A 25,645-nucleotide genomic window follows, 5' to 3' on the forward strand; every position below is an offset into this window, starting at 1 on the left:
TGATGATTAGTGATGTTGAGTATATTTTTCATGTACCTGTTGGTCATTTGCATGTCTTCTTTGGAAAAATGTCTACCCAGTTTCTTTGCCCATATTTAAATGGGCTTATTTGATTTTTTGGTATTGAGTTGATTTTTCATGAGCCCAGGTATCTCTCTCGAACTCCAGAACCATCTATCCAACTATTTACTGAAGAGCTCTACCTGGGTGCCTTAAAGCCAATGTGTTAAAACTGACTGGAACCTAAATTGGAAAAGAATTTGAAAAAGGATACTTGTATATGTATAACTGAATCACTTTGCTGTACACCTGAAACTAATACAACATTGTAAATCAACTATACTCCAATATAAAATAAAGATAAGAATAAAACTGACTGGAAGAATATACCAGAGACCACTAAAACAACAATACTTGTTGCAGGTGGTAGTTTGGGGTAGAGAGGGACAGGGTTGACAACATGATTTCTCACCATATCTTTTAGATGAATGAAAAAATGTGAATGTATCATCCTCCTCTCTCCCCGCATCCACTTCTGCCCAAACTTGCCCTTTTCATGTGTATTCCTGTTTATGTGAATGGTATCATCATTTCCTTGGTCACCCAAGCCAGAATTTGGGGAGTTTTCCTGGACTCCTTTCTCTCCTTTACTCTCTTACCCCAACTTCTGTAATTTTGCCTCAAAAATATCTTGCAAATAAATTTCCTCTTTTTTCCATCCCCACTGTTATTGCTTTAGCTTGGGTTCTTTTATCTCTTACTTGGATTTTTTTTTTTTTTTTTTTTGCGGTACGCGGGCCTCTCACTGCTGTGGCCTCTCCCGTTGCGGAGCACAGGCTCCGGACGCGCAGGCTCAGCGGCCATGGCTCACGGGCCCAGCCGCTCCGCGGCATGTGGGATCTTCCCGGACCGGGGCACGAACCCGTGTCCCCTGAACGGGCAGGCGGACTCTCAAACACTGCACCACCAGGGAAGCCCTCTTACTTGGATTTTAATATCTTTCTCACTTTAGTTCCCCACATTCTACTAGAGTGATCTTTTAAAAACACAAAACAGGTTATAATATTTTCCAGCCTAAAATCATTGGATGCCTCCATTAACCTCCAGAGTAAAATGTAAGCTTTCTAGTGTAGCATCCTTTTGATCTTGGGTTCACCTACTGCTCCAGTTTCTTCTTCCATGATTCTTTTTCCATAGCTTAGTCTTCAACCTAACTGCCTTTCCTTCTTGAAAATATCAGGTTCTCTCTTTACATATGCTGTTCTTTCTACCTGAAATGCCTTTCTAACTTTGGCAAAAATCAGATCGAGTTTTCCATGAGAAAACTTTTCTGAGTAGTTCTCCTACCCACCCCCCGCCCAACCACATTCCTCTCATCTATAAATATAAATTCTGATATTGCACTAAATACAATATTATCACTGTTGAGTTTTTCCTCTGTATTTCCCTACTAGCTGGGTGACCCTGGACAGATCCTAACATCAGAAATTGAATCATATTTTTCTTTGTCTTTCAAACATCTGGCACAGTACCCATGTGGTGGGTTTTGAATTGTTAACCATTTTTTTTTTATGGGTATTTCTTATCCCTCCGAGCTGTCTTATTCCTCCCATTTCGGTAAGGAAACTGGGAAAGAAATGTGATTGCAGAAGGCAGAATAAAGCCTTTTCAAGTTTAGGACTCAGGGCCTAGACAAAACCTGATGAGTCAGGGCAAGGCTTCTTATTTCCTGAGATTCTGCATAACAGGGGAAAGAGGAGACTTGAAGAGGAAAACAGGATAGCTCAGAACTGCTGGGTCCCTGGGAAGGAGCATTGTACTCTGCCTTTCCCAACCCCAGGCTGAGTCTAAGCGGGGAGATGACAGAACCCCACATAGAGTTGTGGGTCTGAGAACAGAGAGCACTTGTAATTTGCTTTCTGGGAAGGTCCAGGGCAGTGGCCGTACCTTAGGGGAAAAGTGGCTGCATAAAATTCCTAGGCAGGTGGGACATTTGAGACCATCAGAGAGTTTCCCACAGCTCAGAGAGGTGCAGTAATAAAGGCTAGAGTGTCTGAAAGGGGCATAGAGATAGCAGGGAGAGCCACCCAGCCTGAGGGCCTCCTTGATGTGAATGAGGAGCAATGTACCTGCTACCTATGGACTGATGACCTAGGGCAAGATGGGAGGATCCAGAGGACCGTGGGCAAAGGCCTCCTTGTCTCCTCCCAGCTTCCTCTTAACTTAGACACAACACTGGAGAAAAGTGTGCTTGTGGGAGAATCCAGAACTGACTGATATTTAATTTCTACCATCAGGTTAATGGGCCATCTAGGGAAATTAAACTGAGTTTTAAGAATAGCAAGGAAATTAAATTTGGTATGCACGAGTTTGTGAACTAAGATTAGTATTTGCTTTACCTGGCATCATATAGTGTTATAAATCAATTAATTCAATATTAATATAAAATTTACAAAGGAGTAGAAGTACATATATTAAATTGCTATAAGTAAATTTTGCAATATAAATATAATTTAGATTATTAATCCTTTCTCAATAAAAATGTGAATATCATGAAGGACTTTGAAATGGGAAAAAAAAGATTACAAAATTAGTGAGTGTCCAAACTCACTCATTAAGGTCATCTCTGCCTTCCAGTGTTTTTAAGATGTTTTAGCACTTTGTAAATTGTAGAAAACTAATCATAATGTAAATTATTCTTGTCTGTAGAAAAACACATGGATTGTGTTTATTAGAATGCGACTGACAATTTTCTGTAGATAGATCCAGTGTGCATGTATTTGCAAATTCATTTCAGAATTTCGTATCTCTATAAATGTCATTGCTCTTTGAATGCTTCTTTAAGCTAGTTGTAACATCTTACCGGTTTCCCTCATAAATTAATGAGTTGTTAAATAAAATCTTTGACATGAGTTCATATAGCTCATGCTTTGAGAAAATTCTGCAAGAATTGACCTCTGAAATGTCAACACAGCCTGCTAGAAGTGATTTTAGGGAGAGACAGAGAGTCATATCTTGGGATATCTCTTATTAGGACAGTCGCCTACTGTAGGTTGGAGCACTCTGCTATAATAGCAAAAGTAATTTGTAAGAGGTTTTCAACATTTTAGTTAACAGATCAATAGACGGAAACAGAGAAAACCGCTTAATCACAAAGTGCAGTGAAATAGACTGCTTTCACTTCAGCAAAGTCACTGTTTTCCTCCCACAGTGTGTTCTGCTGATGGATGTGTTGAAATAAACATGTGACTTGAGAGAGATATCTTCTGCATGGTACAAACTTTATTATGCCAACATCTGTCAGCTGGATAAAATGATAGTTAAGACCTGGAGTCAAATCACTCTTTAAGCCTCAATTTCCTTTTGCAAAATGGTGTGTTCTGGTTACAGTTGCAGTGTAGCAAAGCACCCTGAACTTGGTGGTGTAAAATGTGAGTCGGGACTTCGGGAAGGGCTTGGCTGGGAAATCTTACCTGTAGGGTCTCTCATGAGACTGGGACTGCAATCATCTGAAGGCTTGGCTGGGCTGGATGTCCAGGATGGTCCACTCACATGGTTGGCAGTGAAGACTGGTTGTTGGCTGGGAGTTCAACTGGCACTATTGATTAGAAATATCTACACATGGCCTCACAGCATGATGGCCTAACTATACTAGGAGTTCTTAAGTTGTGGCTGGTTATCCCCAGAACAAACATCCCAAGAGCCTGGTAGAAGTTGCAAGGCCTTTTCTGACCTGGCCTTGGAAGTTATATGACATCATTCTACCATACTCAGCTGGTTAAAGCCTGCCCTGGTTCAAAGTGAGGGTATATAGGCCCCAACCTGTTGATAGGAACTTTGGCAAAGTCACATTGTGGAAAAGCATTTGGGATGGGAGATATAGTTGTGGCCATATTTAGAAAATACAATCTGCCACATGTAGATAATATTATTGCCTATTTCATGAGGTTTTGTGAGTATCAACATGAGAAATGGTCTTAATACAGGACTTAATCAGCATTTAAATACTGATTTAATTGCTTAATTAAGTGCTTAAGTACTGATTAAGTACTTAACAACACTTAAGTACTTAATCAGTACTTAATATAGTGCCTGGTGCATTGGAAAACCTCAATAATTGTTGCCATCATTATTACTTCAGCACTGCCCTTTGGACAGTTTTTCAGTTTGTGGTAAACACTATTTTGATTTTCCGAATTCTGGTTCTCAGGGAAATCTGATTAAGATTAGACAAAGGCCAAAAAATACAAGTGAAATTGAATGGAAGTGTATTGTTGTTACCTTTGAAGTGTCCTCTTGTCACTTTAAAAATTCTGAAGTACAGGACAGCCTTTACTTGGAAGTAAAATGTCCCAGATTGCAGAGGGGGGTGGTGATTTGTGACCCTCTTACTTGCTTCGAGGTGATGAAAATGCTTTGGATCCGAACTTGCACTAGAGCATTAGCACCTATTGCTTTTGCTTTGTTTTCTCACTGTTAAATCTGTTGTAATGAAGTCAACGTCAACTTTCTTATCAAGGTTTGCAGGACTGTTCTTTATGACTGGAAAAGTCACAGGGTTTCAGATGTTTTGAAATTTAGCAGCAGTAACTTTCCCTTCCCAAAGCGATTTGAAATGAACATCCGAGACAATGAACTACCTCTGACAAACTCAGCTGTGCTTTGTTGTCATCTGTGATGATTTACATTCCCCTTTCCTTGGCTGTGAAATCGATGTCACAGCTGCACTAGGTACTGGGCAAATGATGTTCTTTTTATCTGCGTTAAATATGAAACTGCGTTCTTATCACTGTGGGTTGAAGGACATCTTTGTACCTGAACACTTTGATGTGAGGGTGATGTCAAACAGATTTTGACTCAGATAAATATTCAGTTGTGCCAGGAATTACAAATAGAATCTGTGACCTTGTTTCAATTAGGAGAAACGTGGAATGAGTTAAGGAAAAATGTATTAAAGTAACATTTTTGTTTTCTTTTTGCTATAAGATAATTTATGTTCCTCATAGGAAATTTTAGAAAATCCAAGCAAAAAGAGAAAAATAAAAATCACCTGCATTCTTACCACCTGGCTGCAATAATTATTCACATTTTAGAATAAGCATCTTGTGCATACACACATTTATATACACCACAGATTTTAAAATAATGGATCGTGATGTACATGTTATTTAGCATTTGGATTTTTTTTTTTTAAATAAAAAAACTTGATAGAGTGTGGGGATCTTTCCATGTCAGTAAATACATAAAATCAATTTAAATTATTTTAATCAGTTTCCTATTTGTCTCTCTGCATTTAGATTGTTTCCCATTCCCACAGTTACAAACATTATAAAGTATATCTTCGTACAGATATTTTAAAAATTTGTTTAAAAAATTATAGAAGTAGTACACATTAAAAAATTCAAATATTGGGCTTCCCTGGTGGCACAGTGGTTGAGAGTCCGCCTGCCGATGCAGGGCACACGGGTTCGTGCCCCGGTCCGGGAGGATCCCACATGCCGCGGAGCGGCTGGGCCCGTGAGCCATGGCCGCTGAGCCTGCGCGTCCGGAGCCTGTGCTCCGCAATGGGAGAGGCCACAACAGTGAGAGGCCCGTGTACCGCAAAAAAAAAAAAAAATCAGTTGAGTTTCTATATGCTAATAAAAAAGTATCAGAAAGAAAAATTAAGAAGACAGTCCCATTTACAATTGCATCAAAGAGAGCAAAATACCTAGGTATAAATTTGACCAATGATGTGAAAGACCTGCACAATGAAAACTGTAAGACACTAATAAACTGAAGAAGAAACAGACAGAAAAAAATGCTGTTATCTGGCATTGGAAGAATACTGTTAAAACGTTCATTCAGCCAAAGTACTGTACACATCCAATTCAATCTCTAACACAATTAAAATAGCATTTCTCACAGAAACCAAACTAACAATCCTATCGTGTGTGGAACCAAAAAGGACCCCAAATAGCCAAAGTGATCCTTAGAAAGGACAGCACAGCTGGAGTCAACTCACTCCATGACTCCAAACTATACTATGAAGCTACAGGAACCAAAACAGTGTGGAACTGGCACAAAAACAGGCACATGCACCAGAGCAATAGAACAGAGAACCCAGAAATAAACCCACACGTATGTGGTCAGTTAATTTATGACAAAGCTGCCAAGGACATACACTGGGGAAAGTCCCCTTAATAAATGATGCCAAGGAAACTAGATCCCACACACCAAAGAAAGACAATGGGAACTGTCTACACCACACACAACACTACCTGAAATCCACAATATTCCACATGGAGCCCTTCCTCTGCTGGCTCCTCTGAAAATGGACCCCCCTCAGCAGTCAGCCACATACAAGAAGCTTCTCCCCACTTTCTCTTCACCTTTTACTTCTGGTGGTGCCTCCCAGCCAGTCCTGAAGACAGTGGGCTCCTGTCTGCATGGGTGAGGCCCAGTGTTGTCCAGAAACTGAAGCTCCAGTGTGTCCTGAGGAGACCCACCTCCCATCAGTGTGGACTCGGCCAGGCATTGTCCCAAAGCCAAAGCCCTGGCGAATCCCAGATCCAGTTCAACCAAAGTTGTGATGCTTATTGGCCTTACGGAGTCCACATGTTATTGAGACACCGTAAGAAGATTACATTAGGAGCCACCATCTCTTGAATGCCATGGATGACCTGGCGTGCAGCCCTGAGGGTGGCGCTGCTGAGGCCATGGGCGGAGTGGGGGGCAGGGGTGGGGTCAGACATCTGGCTGCCCTCCTCTTTGGCTCCAGGACAGCTCACCGACTGCGGAGTTCCGGCCCTGTGGGGACCCGGGCTCCATTCCTGCTTCAGGTCAGTCCCCCTGCGCCAGGATACTTTTAATAGGTAGTGATGACACAGCTGGCTATCCACCTGGAGGATGTAAACTTCCTCTGTGTAAACAAGGACTTTGTGGCTCTAGAGAGACAGTTTCCTCTGTCTTGGTTATTTTGATTTCATTTGAGACTGGTGGAAATGAAACACAATTTTATTTTCTTTTAGCTTTTTATTTTAACATAACTTTTGATTTATAGTCAAGTTGTAAGGAATTCCCATATATCCTTCACCCAGATTCCCCATATGTTAACAATGTACCACATTTACTTTATCTTTTTCTCTCTTGACATATTTCTTTTAACATAAGTTTAATAATTTCTTAATATTTATACTACTAATATTATATATTAATATATACAATACTAACAGTACATATAATCTAATACAGCATAGTGAGCTTAGTACATTAAATAGCCTTTCATATTTCCTGTCCATATTTCTGTGGTCATCTTGAAAAAAATTTTAACATAACATAACAGACCATACTTTGCAACTTGCTGATGTTCCCCTAAGATTTCTAAAATCTAGATCCACATCCTGGCTCTCTCCCTCTTTTCCCCTTACAGTTTAGTTGAGTGAACCGGTCATTTGTCCTATAACATGCCCACAGTCTCTGCTTACTCTTTGCATCCTTGTGGTGCTGTGCAGCCCATTCCTCTGCCCCTCTGTATTCCCTGAAGACTGGTTGTTTGATGTAGAGTCTTGATCAGATTCAAGTTTGATTTTCTTGTCAAGAATATTTCATACTGTTGTATTCTAATTCTTTCGTACTTTCTTTAGTAGCTGGGATACTTCCATAAGGAGAATATTCATCAACTATTTGGTTATGCTGTCTAGATTGTTTTTAACTTTTGCAGAAGGGAGTCAATGAATTATGGTACCTAGCTCAATAATTAAAAGTTGTTTGGGCTTTTTATAGCTTATGAAGAACCACATCCGAATACCAAGCAGGAGTTCATTGGCAGATCAGATTTACTGGAAGTGATTCACAAATATCATTAATAAACTATTATTATCTCCTTCACTTAGCTGTGCCTCATGACTTCACCTATTTAACTAAATCCAGTTCATGATTCTTGACATACTTTAAGGTATTCATTTAAAATGAGTAATGAAATAATTTAACAGTGAATCACCTTTACTTATGTATTTTTATATTGAATAGCAGGAAACCAACAGAGAAATTTGTCACTTTTGTTTGAGAACACAGTTAAATTTATTCTTATTTGACTCTTCCACCCTGGTTGATTAACCAGCTGTGTTTAATTTGAAAGCTTTTGAAATTAAGTTTCTTATCAGCACAGAACAAGGCATTTTATAGTACAGCATCTGGATTTAAAAGTGTTTTAAGTCCAAGGAGATTATTTTTACAGCTTTTCATTAGAGCTGACTCTCTATAGCTGAAAACTACATTTCCAAGACTGCAGCATAACTAGTATTCTGGATGAAATCTAAATTTTGTACATGCAGAATACAGAATCTGGAGCTGTGTTATGTGGGGAGAGTGGCAGGGCATGAGATAACCATGTTCCAATATGGTTCCCGGCAGACAGTGTCACTTTTCCTGCTCCAGCAGCTTCCTGCAGTAGAATTGGCAGTGCACCCCATCACAGCAGAGATAGTCTGGCTAAGCATTCCTGGAAGTCCTGCTTAGATCCTATTCTTCCATTCCTTCCAGTGACTTTGTAAACCACACACAAAAAAATCACTTTCTGTTTATACCAATTTGAATGATTTCTGTTATCTGCAACCTATTTCTCACTAATAAAGCTATTGATTTTTGTATATATACATTTTTTGATTTTTGTATATTATCTTTGTACTGAGCCATCGTATTCAATTTATTTATTGCCTGAGATAATTTTCTGGAAGTTTCCAGTTAAAAATTGTACAGTTGTCATCTCCTCTTTGCTAATTTCATCCTGATTTCTCTTGAATATTTGCACCATATATTGTAGGCAATAGTGAACATTTTGCGGTTTTTCTAACTTTAATGGAAAGCTTCTAGTCTTTCCCAGCTGAAAATAATTCTGATTTTGGAGATTACAGATAATGTAATGTTATGAAGGTATTCATCTTTTCCCATTTTATTAAGAACTTTCTAAGCTAAAAAAAATTAAGAATGTAAGTTGGTTTTTATAAAAAAAATTTTTCAACATCCATGGAAGTGATTAAAAGATGTTTCTCTTTTTTTCTATTTGTATGATGAACTATATTTATAGATTTCCTAATATCGAATTGTCTTGCATTCCTTGAAAAATCCCACTTGGTTATGGTATCTTATTTTTTTTAATGCTTTACTGGATTCTTATTGTGCCTATTTTGTGATTTTTGCATTGATACTCATAAGTGAGTAGTTTTCCTTTTTTTGTACTAGTTTTGCTGTTTTCCTATTGCTATAATGCTTGCTTTATGATAATAATTAGAAAAATTTCCTTATTTTCTGTGCTTAGTTCTGTGAAATTATCTGCATATGGCGATTTTTGGCAGGGAGTATGTAGAGGGCAACTCTGACAACTTTATTCTATTCTACTTCTGTACATTTAGATTTCCCATCTTTTCTGGGGTCAGTTTTGATTGATTTCATACACGTTTTCCAATGTATTTGGATATATGTGAGCAAAACCATATATATATATATTATGTCTTTACATATACATATATGTATATTTCTGCTGTATCTGGTTATTTCTTCCTTTCCTATTTGGTGTGTTTGTGCTTTCTTCTTTTAAAAAAAGTTAGGCTCACTAATAGTTAATCTGTTTAGTTGATTTTCAAAAATCAGTTCTTGTATTTGCTGTTTTTAGTTATAAAAATTTATTACTTTGTGCTTTTCTCTATATTAATTCCTTCCTCTTAATTTTTCTTCCTAATTTATTGTTTTGCATACTCAAGTCATTAATTTTTATTCTTTCTTGTTTATAAGCATTTTAGGCTATGAGTTTTCTCCTGAGCATTTATTTAGCTATATAATTCCGTATGTGAGGTAATAATAATAATAGTGGTAAATAAATCAGCCTCTCATGAAAATAGTTTACAACTTTACATTAACACAGTCTTCTGAAAATAAACATTTTAAACACATATGGTTTCCTATAACAAATATTTTTAATTTCAATGTTACAATACAACTATCCATGGAAATATTTTTTTTTAATTAATTAATTTTTGGCTGTGTTGGGTGGTTGTTGCTATGCGCAGACTTTCTCTAGTTGCAGCGAGCGGGGGTTACCTTTTGTTGTGGTGCAAGGGCTTCTCATTGCGGTGGCTTCTCTTGTTGTGGATCACGGGCTCTAGGCACGAGGGCTTCAGTAGTTGTGGCATGTGGGCTCAGTAGTTGTGGCTCGGGCTTTAGAACGTAGGCTCGGTAGTTGTGGCACATGGGCTTAGTTGCTTCGTGGCATGTGGAATCTTCCCGGACCAGGGCTTGAACCCATGTCCCCTGCATTGGCAGGTGGATTCTTAACCACTGTGCCACCAGGGAAGTCCCCATGGAAGTATTTTTTAAAAACTCTTTCAATAATGTGGGAATGCTCCTTGGTCTTTTTAGTTGACTGATTCAGACAAATGCTTAATTCTGTAAGCACAAGATCCAGGAAAAAAAAATGTAGATTTCACTAAATTTTCAAGTAACTGATATGTAAATATTTTTACTGTCTTCTTATCTATCTAACAAGACTCAATGGTTGGTTTATGACTCTCTATTTTCTTTTTTTTTCACATCTTTATTGGAGTACAAATGCTTTACAATATTGAATTAGTTTCTGATGTGTAACAAAGTGAATCAGCTATATGTATACATATATCCCCATATCCCTTCCCTCTTGAACCTCCCTCCCACCCTCCCTATCCCATTCCTCTATGTCATCACAAAGCACCGAGCTGATCTCACTGTGCTATGCAGCAGCTTCCCATTAGCCATCCATTTTACATTTGGTGGTGTATATACATTAATTCTACTCTCTCACTTCATCCCAGCTTCCCCTCCCCCTCTGTGCCCTCAAGTCCTTTCTCTATGTCTGCATCTTTATTCCTGTGCTGACACTAGGTTCATCAGTACTGCTTTTTAAAATTCCATATATATGAGTTACATACGGTTTTTGTTTTTCTCTTTCTGACTTACTTCACTCTGTATGACAGATTCTAGGTCCATACACCTCACTGCAAATAACTCAGTTTCGTTCCTTTTATGGCTGAGTAATATTCCATTGTATATATGTGCCACATCTTCTCTATCCATTCATCTATTGATGGACATTTAGGTTGCGTCCATGTCCTGGCTATTGTAAATGGTGCTGCAGTGAATATTGTGGTACATGTATCTTTTTGAATTATGGTTTTCTCAAGGTATATGCCCAGTAATGGGATTGCTGGGTCTGGTCGTTCTATTTTTAGTTTTTTAAGGAACCTCCATACTGTTCTCCACAGTGGCTGTATCAATTTACATTCCCACCAACAGTGCAGGAGGGTTCCCTTTTCTCCACATCCTCTCCAGCATTTGTTGTTTGTAGATTTTTTGATGATGGCCATTCTGACCGGTGTGAGGTGATGCCTCATTGTGGTTTTGATTTGTATTTCTCTAATGATTAGTGATGTTGAGCAGCTTTTCATGTATTTGTTGGCCATCTGTATGTCTTCTTTGGAGAAATGTCTATCTAGGTCTTCTTCCCATTTTTGGATTGGGTTGTTTGTTTTTTTGATATTGAGCTGCATGGGCTGCTTGTATATTTTGGAGATTAATCCTTTGTCAATTTCTTCATTTGCAAATATTTTCTCCCATTCTGAGGGTTGTTTTTTCATCTTGTTTATGGTTTCCTTTGCTGTGCAAAAACTTTGAAGTTTCATTAGGTCCCATTTGTTTATTCTTGTTTTTATTTCCCTTACTCTAGGAGGTGGGTCAAAAAGGACCTTTCTGTGACTTATGTCATAGAGTGTTCTGCCTATGTTTTCCTCTAAGAGTTTTATAGTGTCTAGCCTTACATTTAGGTCTTTAATCCATTTTGAGTTTATTTTTGTGTATGGTGTTAGGGTGTGTTCTAATTTCATTCTTTTAAATGTAGCTGTCCATTTTTCCCAGCACCACTTATTGAAGAGGCTGTCTTTTCTCCATTGTATATTCTTGCCTCCTTTGTCAAAGATAAGGTGACCATATGTGCATGGGTTTATCTCTGGGCTTTCTATCCTGTTCCATTGATCTATATTTCTCTTTTTGTGCCAGTACCATACTGTCTTGATTACTGTAGCTTTGTAGTATAGTCTGAAGTCAGGGAGCCTGATTCCTCCAGCTGTTTTTCTTTCTTAAGATTGCTTTGGCTATTCGGAGTCTTTTGTGTTTCCATACAAATTGTAAAATTTCTTGTTCTAGTTCTGTGAAAAGTGCCATTGGTAATTTGATAGGGATTACATTGACCCTGTAGATTGCTTTGGGTAGTATAGTCATTTTCACAATATTGATTCTTCCAATCCAGGAGCATGGTTTATCTCTCCATCTGTTCATGTTACCTCTGATTTCTTTCATCAGTGTTTTATAGTTTTCTGAGTACAGGTCTTTTGCCTTCTTACGTAGGTTTATTCCTAGGTATTTTCTTTTTGTTGTGATGGTAAATGGGATTGTTTCTTTAATTTCTCTTTCTGATCTTTCATTGTTAGTGTATAGGAATGCAAGAGATTTCTGTGCATTCGTTTTGTGTCCTGCAACCTTACCAAATTCATTGATTAGTTCTAGCAGTTTTCTGGTGACATCTTTAGGATTTTCTATGTATAGAATCATGTCACTGGCAAACAGTGACTATTTTACTTCTTCTTTTCCAACTTGTATTCCTTTTATTTCTTTTTCTTCTCTGATTGCTTTGGCTAGGACTTCCAATGCTATGTGGAATAATAGTGGCAAGAGTGGATATCCTTGTCCTGTTCCTGATCTTAGAGGAAATGCCTTCAGTTTTTCACCATTGAGAATGATGTTTGCTGTGGGTTTGTCATATATGGCTTATTATGTTGAGATAGGTTCCGTCTGTGCCTACTTTCTGGAGAGTTTTTATCATAAATGGGTGTTGAATTTTGTCAAAAGCTTTTTCTGCATCTATTGAGATGATCATATGGTTTTTATTCTTTTTTCTTAAAGCCTCTTTATCAGTGTTTCCCTTTCCTTCAAGGCAGTTTGTTACATTGTTAACTAAGGCTTATAGCTTTTGTCTTCTGTTATAATTTTTAACCAAGATCAAATTAGTGAATATCAAACTTATATATTTCTGATTTCAATGTTATTATTTTATGAATGAATTATTTTAATATTTCACCTTGAGTATAGTCATTAATTAGGTTTCTTGTGAATATTTGAAACTTTTTCCTGTCTTTAGAAATGTCATCTATCCATAGAAGCATAGATTCTCACTAAGAGTTAAAAATTTGCATCAGATGGTGGGTTTGGGATGCTCATTGTACTATTTTTTTTATGCTTTCCTGTGTATTTGAACATTTTCATAATAAGAAGCTGGAAAAAATCAGATCTATTTATATAATTATAATAGACATCTAAGAATGCTTCAGAAATGATCAAAGAAGAGAGGGAGCTGGCCATTGGAAGGAACACAGTGGCTGTTTGAATTATAAGCAGACAGTTGTTACCCTCTGTTGTTTTTCTCATGGAGAGTGGAAATGCTCTGGTGTGTGACAGGAAGTATTTAGATTGGGTAGTAGAGGGAATGGCCTTCTGTAGGAGACCATGCAGCTGCTTCCCCTTGCTTGTCTTTAAGAGCTCCATAGATACTCTCTGTGTCACATGGTGGAGGTGAGGCGGCTATCCCTTTGGTTGGAGAGAGAAGACAGTTGAATCGTTTCTCAAACAGACCCAGGGGCAACTGCAACTCACATAACTGTATAGGGTTAGCCAGGACGGTGTCCAGTGCCCTGAAAACAGCAAGGGTGTAGATCAGGTTCTGCCTACAGTAGACCTGCTGAGCTCCACAGATTCCCTCTGTGGATTAGCCTCTGCCTTGTATCTCACCCAGAGCAGTTCCGTCAGAACTCTGAGTACAAGCCAGGGAGGGGCCCTGGAGTTCACAGAGCCCAGCTCTTTACTCTTCTGGGAATGAAGAGTTCATACCAACCAGGCACTTAACAAAAGTATGGGATTTTCCAAGAGAAACAATCCTTATGACATTGGTCAGGCAAATTTCCCTGACAGTAAAAAGTCATTCATAGGACTTCCCTGGCGGTCCAGTGGTGAAGACTCCGTGCTTCCACTGCAGGGGTCACGGTTTCGACCCTTGGTCGGGGAACTAAGATCCCGCATGCTGTGAGGCACAGCCAAAAAGAAAAGCAAAATGTCATTCACCCAAAAGATAGTTGGTGCCCACTATATCCAGAGCCATACCGAGACTATTTGGGCTACAGGATCGCTTCCAGAGTGCCATGTATTGTAACATCTAGGGGGACAGTTTCTGGATTCTGACCTGGTTTTAAATCCTGACTCTTCCATTAGCTAGCTATGTAACTTTGGAAGCAAGTGCCTGTTGGTCTCTGTGCCTCAGTCCCCTCCTCGGTGGAGTGGGTTTCCGGATTACAGCACCTAGCTCATAGGGTCTGCTTGGAGGATTCGGGATAACATGTTTGAAACACACGTAATAAATGTTCAGTAAATGTTCACTATTGTTATGTAGCCTGGTTGTGTTGCATCCTCTTTGACAAACCCCATGCTCTTCATTTTCCAACCACTCAGCTACCTTAAACAGACCCCAAGTTACCTCAGGGCTGAGAAGCAGCTACTCTTGGATTTTCCTGGTTACCCAGCTGGAGGGGGTTTCCAGGCTCTCAGGGGCTTCTTGCCTTTCTAGCTTCATCAAAGCCATTACATTCTCAGCTGAGAGGACTCTGACCCTTGCTATTGGGTTCTGTGGGTGAGGGAACAAGAGAACCACCCTGTGGCGATGGCCTTGGGATCTGTCCTCCTGTCCTTTCCTTTTGAGCTGTAGGTGTAACTGTGGGTGATGAGATTCATTTAGCTCCACCACGGGCAGCCCCAGGGGTCCTGCTGTATTAACCTTCATCTACATTCAGGAGTAACATCCCTACCAAGGCCTTGGTGTAAGTCATTTTTGGGAGACTTTGTGACTCCATGTGCATCTAGTACCTAGATGTGTTTGGATGGTTTCCCGGTTTCTGTGGAATTTTGAAACTTGGAGACCCAAGTATTGATTCACTGAGGGAAACTTTCCCCTCTCTGGAGTGAAGTTGTGGAGCTTCTCTGGAGACTCATTACAACATTGTGCTAATAAGGCCCCAGCCACCTCAGATCCCTTGGCTGTTGATTGCTCTAACTTTGAAGCTGGAAGTTTGCCCTTTTATCCCCCAGTTGCAGAGCATAGCAACTTTGGGAAAGTTTAGTGAGTCTGGTTGAGGGAGTGAGGGAAGAATGGCAGGCAAGGCCCTTCCAAGGGCTGGATCAGAGGGGTTATGACCATGGGCATTGTGTGGCTGTGATGGGTGGGAGTGGTCCACGTCCAGGAGCTACAGGATGATTCCTCCTGTGTCCCTTTCCTAGGAGTCTGTGTCTGCCCCTCCACCTCTTCATCCACTGTGTCCGCTGAGCTTGCCCACCCAGAGTGGCCTTCTCAAAACCTGGGCCCATCTCAAGGCATGGGCCTCCACACCTACAGCCTCTCTCTGCTCAATGTCACCTCTTTAGATGGGCTTTTCCTGTCCATCATGTGTAAAACAGAGTCCCTTCTTATCCTTCCCTGTCCCCTTACTATGCTTATTTACTTTTATTCATAACACTACCTGACATTTTATTTACATATTTATATTTGTTTGTCTTCCCTACTAGAAGGAAAACTCTATGAGGGCAGAGACTGGTGTGTTCATTGCTGTGTACTCTATACTTAGAACAGGCTTGGCACAGAAGAGGTGCTGAATAAGCATTTTTAAATGAAAACAAGAAAGCAAAACACCTCTTTCCCAGAGGAGTCTTTGCACAGAGGAGAGTAGCTGTGGGATCTGGGCAGAAGAGGAGCTGTGCATTTCTTGCAGCATTTTTCAGGGGTTTTGGGTGTGAGATGCAGGAGTACCTTTTGAGAAGGGGATGCGAGGCATGAGAAAACCAGGGTGAATCATTTAGAACAATTCTCATCCTCTTGGGATGATTGGTCTCTCTCTGAGAATGATACCAGTTGACTCGAGATGTCTTCAGCACCTTTGATTACTCCACTGAGGTGAGCGTAATATGTTCTCATCCTTGGACCTCAGGAATGGGACCTAAAGTAATTTGAAGTATGGAGGATGAATACTCAAGAATATAGGCTTGCTTCCAGCCAGACAGGACCATTCCTTGTTTAAAGCACAGTTACCCTTGGTCTTCCTGCTTTTTCTCCTGCCATTTCTCCTAACAGGAGTACTCTTCTGCTGCTCCCCCTTTCCAACTGCTACCTCCTCTTCTAGATCAGGTTCAGATTCTTCTTTTGTGAAGCCTTCCCAGCCATCATGGGGAAGAGCAACCTTTCCTTCCTCTAAATGCCTTTAAGTCTTACTGTTCATGCTTTCATGACATTTGGCCATAAATGATTTGGGGGCAACTCAAGTACTAACTAACTAACTAACTAACCAACTAACTAACTCTGAAGTCTTTGGCTTCTCTAGTCTCCAAAGGTCATCCTTCCCTTCAGTGTTTAAAATCACAAAAGTCGGATCCTGATCCACCACTGAAAGTTCAGCTGTAGACTGGTTCCCCACCCATGTAATTCCCAGAGGATGCTTACATTTTCTGCCTAGCCCTGCTGGTTCTGGAGTTCTGCGGGACCTCTGGCCATCTTGTGACCAGCTTCTGCAACTGCTACTGCTTTCCCCATACCTCCTCACCCCAAGTACAGACGAAGACCCCTGTATTATCTGTCCAAGCACATCACAGACCAGCACGTACTGAAGCTTTGGGATAATAGGAAGGACTTCTAGTATAGGAAAGAGGGAGGAAAACCCCATGAAACGAGATACAGGAAATTATTATTCTTGGAGTCCACCAGCCATATATACCTAGACAGGGTTTTTGGGTTTTTTTTCTTTTACACTTTCCTCATCCCTCATTCTGCTGCCACATGGCCACAAAACCTACCTTCTGCCATGTAGTACCCTTGCCTATATCTCTCTCTGCTCCTTTCATCCCTGGGTGCAGGACCCTGATCTTTGAGACCCAGCAAGAAGGGAAAACCGCATTTTAGCCCCAGGCTCACTTCTCAGGACACATCTTTTTCTGCAGAGATGGATCTCACTCCATAATGCAAGCCATTTCAGTGTCATGAAAGAGAGCAGTGTACCTCTCTCTGTCTTAACCATTGAAGACACTATTTTGGCTTTGCTGCCATAAAGCCATTGGAATGTTTTCCCAAACAAAGTCTGTTCCCCAAATTGAATCTGAAAATTGCTGATAAGTTTAAAATAACTTATTCTGGCTTTTAGACATTACATTTTCAAAAATTGGGGGGTTCAATCTCATTAGAACACTTCATCACACATAGTTTTTTCTTTAAATGTGTTTTCTATCTTACAGAAATCGGCAGAATGGTAAAGCATCTAGGAGGAGATTGGTGGTGCCGTCTAAGGGAAGACCAGGGGAGTCTGTCCCTCCCTTCTGAAGCTCCGAGAGTGTCTGGAGGTGGGTGTGTTGTGTTTCAAGAGAGTCACACTAACAAAAATGTACTTAGGAGTGATGAGCATTTCAGAATGACATTTGGTTAATTTGCATGAGAGATAGGACTGCTAACCAGAAATGCTCTGCCCAGTCTATTCCCTCCCTCTGCCCTATTCCTCCCAGTCAGAACCACTCCCTGAGATCTCACTGACCCTTTGTAGAAGAAAAGTGTGTTCTTCCATCTCAGTCAGTGGATGTCTAGCATGGAGAAGTCTCGGGAAGCAAGCAGTACCTCAGAAAGAGTTAAAAATTCCTCCCTAGTCATTCTGCCTGTCAGGGAGTAGGCAGGGGCCTGCTCACTGGATGAGCCCAAAGTCATCCAAAAGAGCAGGGGCGGCCACTCCCTGGGTAAACTCATCCTTCCTGGGACAGAGCCCCTGGGAACTGAGATAATGGCAATCATGAGGTGTGCTCCCCTCCTCCACCGCTAGGGGTCTGCCATGAGCTGGCGAGGAAGGCAAGTCCTGGACACAGTAAAAGGTGAGAGACACCGGGAGGTGCTCTAAGTGGTTGATTACTTACCAAGAACCTAGAAATGAGGGAAATGGATGGTTCCAATCAGTGGTTCTTAACGTTTTTTGAGTCACAAAGTCATATGAGAATTTGACTCTTCCCATCCTCACCCTAATCTACATAGACACACCATTTCACATATATTTCAGGGGTTTTCCCAGAATACCCTGGAGTTCATCTGTGGACCTTCTGCTCAAAACCGTAAACCCCTGGAGGGCAAGGACTGGGCTTGTTCGCTGATGTGTGTCCAGTGCCTACCTGAAGTGCCCAAGATGAAGGAAGTGTCAGTAAATGTTGAGAGCTAAGAGGCAAAGCAAGCCTGCGCTTGCCTAGCAGAAGCCAGGCCAGGGTGTGCAAACACCAGTGGCTCAGTGCCATGAGGGGCTTTGATGGTGACCTCCCTGTCACTATTCCTCTTGACATTTAAAGCCAGGGCTGCTGAACTGTGAACTCTTCACTCTTCTGACCCTCTGGTCCTGACCTAGCGTGGTGACCTGAGACATGTACGGTCAGTGATGGTCTGGGGAAGAGATAAGTGACATTTTGAGGATTCTCACACTGCTACCTGGTTTTTGCAATGGCTTTGATATCAGCTTATTCTAAAGGCTTCTTTGAAGTCATCATTCAGCTGCATTTACTGAGCATCTCAGGGTCTACTGTGTTTCAGGAGGGTGCTTGATAAATGCTGAGGACTGAATCACCATAACAGCCGGTCTGGGTCACTTCAAAGTCCTCTGCTACTGCCAGCGAGGGAACAAGAGGAGCCACTGTAACCACTACCACTTTCAGAAACTCCTACATCACTGGTCTGCTATGAGCCATGCTGAACACAGTCAAGTTGCTCATAGAACCTACTCCTAGGCCAGTTAAGTTCAGAAAGGGATGGGACTCCATAGTAAAGAGAACTGAGCCCCAGAGTATCAGAAGCTTTAATGAAAAAGGTCTATCAATTCAGAAGCCCCAAAACTCACAGATTCTTCCAAAGAACTGCCAGAATGGAAGACACACAGTGCACCAAAGATTTGGTGCTGAGCATAGCCCACCAGTTCACACGCTTTCTTCCCTGTGGTAAGCTCCCTGTTAGGAATTCCATAGACCTTTCCTGAAACTTATCCTCAGGCTGGGGCCACTGTCAGATCTATTTTTATGTCCTTAAATCTACAAGAAGATTAGAGTTTCAGTCCCTTTGAACACCTGGGAGAGTCCTCACTTTATATGCAAATTGGTATATGCAAATAGATATGAGGAGGCACTTCTTACCTCTGCTGCAGCATTCAAGGCACTAATTAACATAAGTGGATGCTCTGGGGTGTGACCTTAGGAAGCATGTCAATGGTGCCAGGTGGAGGATGGATGTTATCTGCTCTTCCCAGATGTACTGGAACCCCAACTCGGGCCCAGCCAAGATATGCTGCTGGTCTAGCTTAGTAACAGACATTTTGCCTTATTTCTGTAAATGACTAATGACTTTCTCTTCATTCTTGTTCTTCATAACCTCTCCATATATTTGGCACTGTTGACGCTCCTGCCATCTTGGATTTCTCCTCCCCTGCTTCTTAACCCTGCACGGTTCTGTTTCTGTTGGTTTGCTTTCTGACTATTCCTCTTGTTCCCCATGGTGATTTAACCAAGGGCTTTCCCCGAAGCTCCACCCTTTTTTCCTTCTCTACATAAACTTCTCCAGCGTGTACGGTTTCATATCCACTTGCTTGCTTGCTCACTCACTCACTGAGCCTCTCTCACGTCCCTTATGTGGTACTAGGCTTAGAGAACACCAAGATGAATAAAATCTAGTTTCTGCCTTCAGGGAGTCATATAATTGATAAGTGGTAACTTGACCCAGTGCCTGGCTCCTTCTACTCACATTCCAGTGCTCATTGCCCTCTGTCTCAAGACTGTAAGTTATTTATGCATGCTCAGTCTTAATCTCACATGACTCCTTTGCCTGTAACTCCAGCTTTCATTGATTTTCTTCTCCAACAAACTGCTCTAGTCAGGAGAGCTGTTTGGTTTTTTTTTTTAATTGAAGTATATTTGATTTACAGTGTTGTGTTAATTTCTGCTGTACAGCAAAGTGATTCAGTTATGGACATTATTTTTTATATTCCTTTCCATTATGGTTTATCACAGGATGTTGAATATATTTCCCTGTGCTATACAGTAGGACCTTGTTGTTTATCCATTTTTTTAAATGTATGTATCTATTTATTTATCTATCTATTTATTTTTTGTGGCTGTGTCGGGTCTTAGTTGGGCATGTGGGATCTTTTGTTGTGGCGTGACGGCTTTTCATTGTGGCATGCGGGCTTCTCTCTAGTTGTGGCACTCGGGCTCCAGAGCATGTGGGCTCTGTAGTTGGGGTGCGCAGGCTTAGTTGCCCCGCAGCATGTGGGATCTTAGTTCCCCAACCAGGGCTCGAACCCACGTCCCCTGTATTGGAAGGCAGATTCTTAACCACTGGACCCCCAGGGAAGTCCCTCCATTTTATATATACTAGTTTGCACCTGTTAACCCCAAACTCCCAATCCATCCGACCCCCACCCCACCTCCCCCTTGGCAACCACAGATCTGTTCTCTATGTCTGTAAGTCTGTTTCTGTTTCGTAGATAAGTTCATTTGTGTCATATTTTAGATTCTATATATAAGTGATATCATATGGTATTTGTCTTTCTCTTTCTGACTTACTTCACTTAGTATCATAATATTAGGTCCGATCATGTTGCTACAAATGGCATTATTTTGTTCTTTTTTATGGCTGAGTAGTATTCCATTGTATATCTTTTTTATCCATTTATCTGTCGATGGACATTTAGGTTGATTCCATGTTTTGGCTATTGTGAATAGTGCTGCTATGAACGTAGGAGTGCATGTATTTATTTATTTGGCTGTGCTGGGTCTTAGTTGTGGCATGCAGATCTTCATTGTGTTTTGTGGGATCTTTAGTTGTGGCATGCGGGATATTTAGTTGCAACATTTGAACTGTTAGTTGCGGCATGTGGGATCTAGTTCCCTGACCAGGGATTGAACCCAGGCCCCCTGCATTGGGAGCATGGAGTCTTAGCCACTGGACCACCAGGGAAGTCCTGCATGTACCTTTTAGAATTACAGTTTTGTCTGGATATCTACCCAGGAGTGGGATTGCTCGATCATATGGCAACTCTATTTTTAGTTTTCTGAGGAACCTCCATACTGTTTTCCATAGTAGCTGCACCAACTTACATTCCCACCAATGGTGTATGAGGGTTCCCTTTTAGGAGAGCTGGGTTTTATTCCTTCAACAGTTTTATTACCTTGGGTAACTCATTTGACCTGTATTGGATTTAATATCTCTATCTGTGGAATGAGAAGGTTGTAGCACCGGGATTCTTTCATCTCCAAAATTCTATGATCATTTACAATTGGAGGGAGGTAGTGGCTAATACAAAACAGCAATTATATAGTGAAGCTAATGCTTTTTAAAAAAAACTTATGAGCAGCATCCTCATGGGGATTGCTAGCACATCATAAAATTGTTTGCTGGGTCTGGAAAATATTTGTCCTTGTCACTTATTATAATTAGCCAGTCGCCAGAGCTATTAACATATTCAGGTAAGAGGAAGGCAGGCATGGGAGTGGCTGAAGTTAAAGCAGGATTAGGTGGCAGCCTTAAACTTTCTGGAAGGATTGTCCTCATATAGGTACTGTTCTGAGATCATTGATCTTTATAGTAAGTTTGTGCCTTTATCCGTAAATTTATACATGTTATTCATGTTAAATAAATTTCTATAGAGTAAGAGTTCTGCTTCAGATCTTTAAAAAAAAACTTCCTGATTAGAAAAATGATATTATTTCCTTAGTCATTGATACTTTGAATTAAAAAAAACAGATCCATTCAAGCTAGTTGACTAAAGGGGTATGTGTACATATGTGAAAGGATGAACTATTAAATGGCAATGAAAATGAATCACACGCAGCACAGTTGAACCTCCCAAATGTAAGATTGAGCAAAAGATGCCAGACACAAAACAACACATACTATATGGATCCATTTATATGAATTTCAAAAACAGGCAAAACTAACCCATGATGTTAGAAATCAGGATAAAGGTTACCTTTGGGTTGGAGGAAAGGAGTTAGAGAGGGACTTCTGGGGCGCTATCTCATGACCTAGGTGGTGGTTACACCGGTGTGTTCACTTTATGATAATTCATTGAGCTTGTGAGTTGTGTGCTTGTCTGTGTATGTGTTATATTTAAATTTAAAAAGTTAGGACCTCCTTGGTGGCACAGTGGTTAAGAATCCGCCTGCCGATGCAGGGGACATGAGTTTGATCCCTGGTCCGGAAAGGTCCCAAATGCTGCAGAGCAACTAAGTCCGTGTGCCACAGCTACTGAGCCTGCGCTCTAGATCCCGCGAGCCACAACTACTGAGCCCACGTGCTGCAGCTACTGAAGCACACGCCCCTAGAGCTTGTGCTCCGCAACAAGAGAAGCCACTGCAGTGAGAAGCCTGCGCACCGCAACAAAGAGTAGCCCCCGCTTGCTGCAACTAGAGAAAGGCCACGTGCAGCAACAAAGACCCAATGCAGCAAAAAATAAATAAAATTAAAAAAAAAAAAAGGCAGAAACAAATTCCTACAAATTTCCAAGTTCCCACTGGGAACCTTTAGCCAAGTACTTCCATTCTCAGCCCACAGAAGTCACTTCCTTCTTCTAGGCCTCCTCATCCTTTGTGTGGTTGGTACACTTGTCTGCCTGTCTTCCCCAAGAGACAGCAAATGCCAGTGAGGGCAGAAAACTCGGTATTGTTACTTTTGGGTCCCCTACCCTCTTTCTCCAAGGAACCTACATTAGTGTGACAAAACAAAATTATTTTTAAGGCAGGACAAGAAAATTTTAACCATCACCATTTTCTCTGCCATTTGACCCACTCCTCCCTCCTCTTTAGTGTGCATTGTGCATCTGCATTATACATTAACTAGATCCCCTTAGAAGACACAGGAATGATGCCGAAAACTCAGCTTCTCTGTACACCAGTGCCAAATTGAATTGAAACTGGAGGGAAGGAGGCAGGGCACAACCTTTGTAAGAATGACATAGCCCGAGGACATGACATAAACTGAGTAGAACCAAATGGATCCAAGATGGCGGACAAGTCAACTTTTTCCACTAGACGTTGAGCCTCAGTATCAGCAAGCTCACATGAGCAAGCTACATGACACAGCCACAGGCATCATGAGAGTTCCAAGACCGACCATAAGGATCAAAAAGTGGGCGGTGCGCTTCCCTGGTGGCGCAGTGGTTGAGAATCTGCCTGCCAATGCAGGGGACACGGGTTCGAGCCCTGGTCTGGGAAGATCCCACATGCCGCGGAGCACCTAGCTCCGTGAGCCACAACTGCTGAGCCTGCGCGTCTGGAGCCTGTGCTCCGCAACAGGAGAGGCAGCGACAGTGAGAGGCCCGCGCACCGCGAGGAACAGTGGACCCCGCTCGCTGCAACCAGAGAAAGCCTTCGCACAGAAATGAAGACCCAACACAGCCATAAATAAAATTTTTTAAAAAAGCAAAATTCCTTAAAAAAAAAAAAAGTGGGCGGTGGCCCAATTCCTCGAAATCCCTGCCCCTTCCTAAAATAGCTGGAATACTCCTCCCGCTCATTAGCCTATGAAATTACCCACCCCTATAAAAACTGACAACCCCATACCTGGTGCCTTTCTCACCTTCTGAGGTGGCCCACACTCTGTCTGTGGAGTGTGTTTCTGTCTAAATAAATCCACTTCTTACCTATCACTTTGTCTCTCACTGAATTCTTTCTGCGATGAGACGTCAAGAACCTGAGCTTCATTAAGTCCTGAAACCAGGTGTGTGATGTCAGTTGGAAGACTGTGGGTTTTGGCCGGGTTTGAGTCCCGGCCGAGTGGGTTCCAGTCCCAATCTGAGGTGCACAGTTTCAATTCCACTTCAAAGACATGGTTCCCAGTTCCTTAAGAAAGACTTGCTGGGTCACAAAGCTGGCCAGAGTCTGATTTAAATTTTCAAGGCTAAAGATGTATATATTGATACCTTTAATATTTATATACCTATACATACTTTAATATTTATATACATTTCAAAGAACAAACGTAGAACTCACAAGTTTTCTAAAGTAGATGTCTAAGAAAAGGGAGAGGAGAGACAGCTCTTCCCTTTTAAGCCTTGTTGATGAAAAATTAATCAGTCGATCTAAGAAAGAAATGGAAAATTTTATTGGAGCCAAATCTGAAGATTATAACTTGGGAAGAGCATCTCAGAAAGCTGTGAGAACTGTTCTCCCCATTAGAAGTCAAGGCACAGTTATATAATTTTTTTGAGACAGAAGACTGCACATCAAATAATGTATTATTGACAGTTTACATGATCCAGATCTAAACGTCATCGTGGTGGGTAATGTGACCTCTTACAAGATCAAGAAGTCATGCTATCTTTGTAGGAGTTGTCGTGTTGATGCTGGGAGAATGTTGCTCTTTATGGTTAAGCAGGCATTCCTGCCAATGGGGAAGGTCTGGTGATGCATAATGCAGACACACAGGGCACAGTGCCGGAAGAGAGGAAGCCAAAGGGCAGAGAAGAATTTTTTATGTTTAAATTTTTTGTCTTGCCATAAAATATGAATTTTATTTCACAGTGAATTTTATTTCACTTTACTTGTATTTGCCCTTATACAGCCCACTGGGAGCCCATTCCTGCAATGCTTTTTGCTTCTACAAGCTTTTTCAGCTACAGGTAAATGTCTGTGCTGGACCAGGTACAAATCAAAGTGAGCACACCTGACTCCTGTCTGATGGAGCTCACTCACACAACGGACAGATGAACATAAATCAAAGTGAGGATTACCTTTGGCAGGAGAGATTGTTTTGTTTCGAATCCTTAATTTTTAACTATGAAAATACACAGTAATTGTAAAATTTCCGCCAGTACAGAAGTGTATAAAATAAACCGTGAGAGTTTTACCAGCCAGTTCTACTCTCCAGCAGCAAACGTTGTTAATTAAGTAATTTATGCTTATAGAACATATGCATATTTATTCATACACACTTAACTTTTATTGTACAAAAATGGGATGGTGTTATATGAATTGTGTGCAATTTGATATTTTAAAATATCATTCCTTGCCAATACCTATAAAACTATATAATTTATTTTTAGGTGTCACTTTTATAAACAATGGGTACTGAGATTTCTAGTATTTTGTCAATGGTGCTAAAAGTTATTGGCATAAATTCCTACTCTTAGTACTCATGGCTTATAGCTTATAGCGTTTGTCATTTTAAATTTCAGTAGATTATTTTGGTAGAGTCTACCAAATTGTCTACAAAATTTATGGTAACAATTTCCTCACCCACAAACATTGTACGAAAATGTCCATCTTCCTCACCATTGGCATTAAGAGATATTGTCAGTCTTAAAAATTTTTTTGTCCTTCTGCATGTAAAAGATTTACAAGTTCCTTTCCCATTCTGGTCTTCTCTAATGCAGCACGTCCCAGACTTTAGGATTTTATTAAAATTAATTAATGATAGGGGAAAATCTCTTGAAATTGATGTGTTTGGCAAGCAAGAAATGACATTCCCTTCCACCCCAATCTTAGAATG

General features: G+C 40.8%; 1 long non-coding RNA gene across 1 annotated transcript in view; it reads left to right on the forward strand.

The window, feature by feature from the left end:
• Positions 1-25,645, forward strand: part of LOC309965190 — a 91,157-nt gene that overhangs the window by 59,348 nt on the left and 6,164 nt on the right. The window contains exon 3 of the long non-coding RNA XR_014326375.1: positions 17,383-17,495. This is a non-coding gene — a long non-coding RNA (uncharacterized lncRNA). The remainder of the gene's footprint in view (positions 1-17,382; positions 17,496-25,645) is intronic.

The sequence above is a fragment of the Leucopleurus acutus genome, assembly GCF_964270905.1.
Source record: "Leucopleurus acutus genome assembly, chromosome: 1".
NCBI lineage: Eukaryota > Metazoa > Chordata > Mammalia > Artiodactyla > Delphinidae > Leucopleurus > Leucopleurus acutus.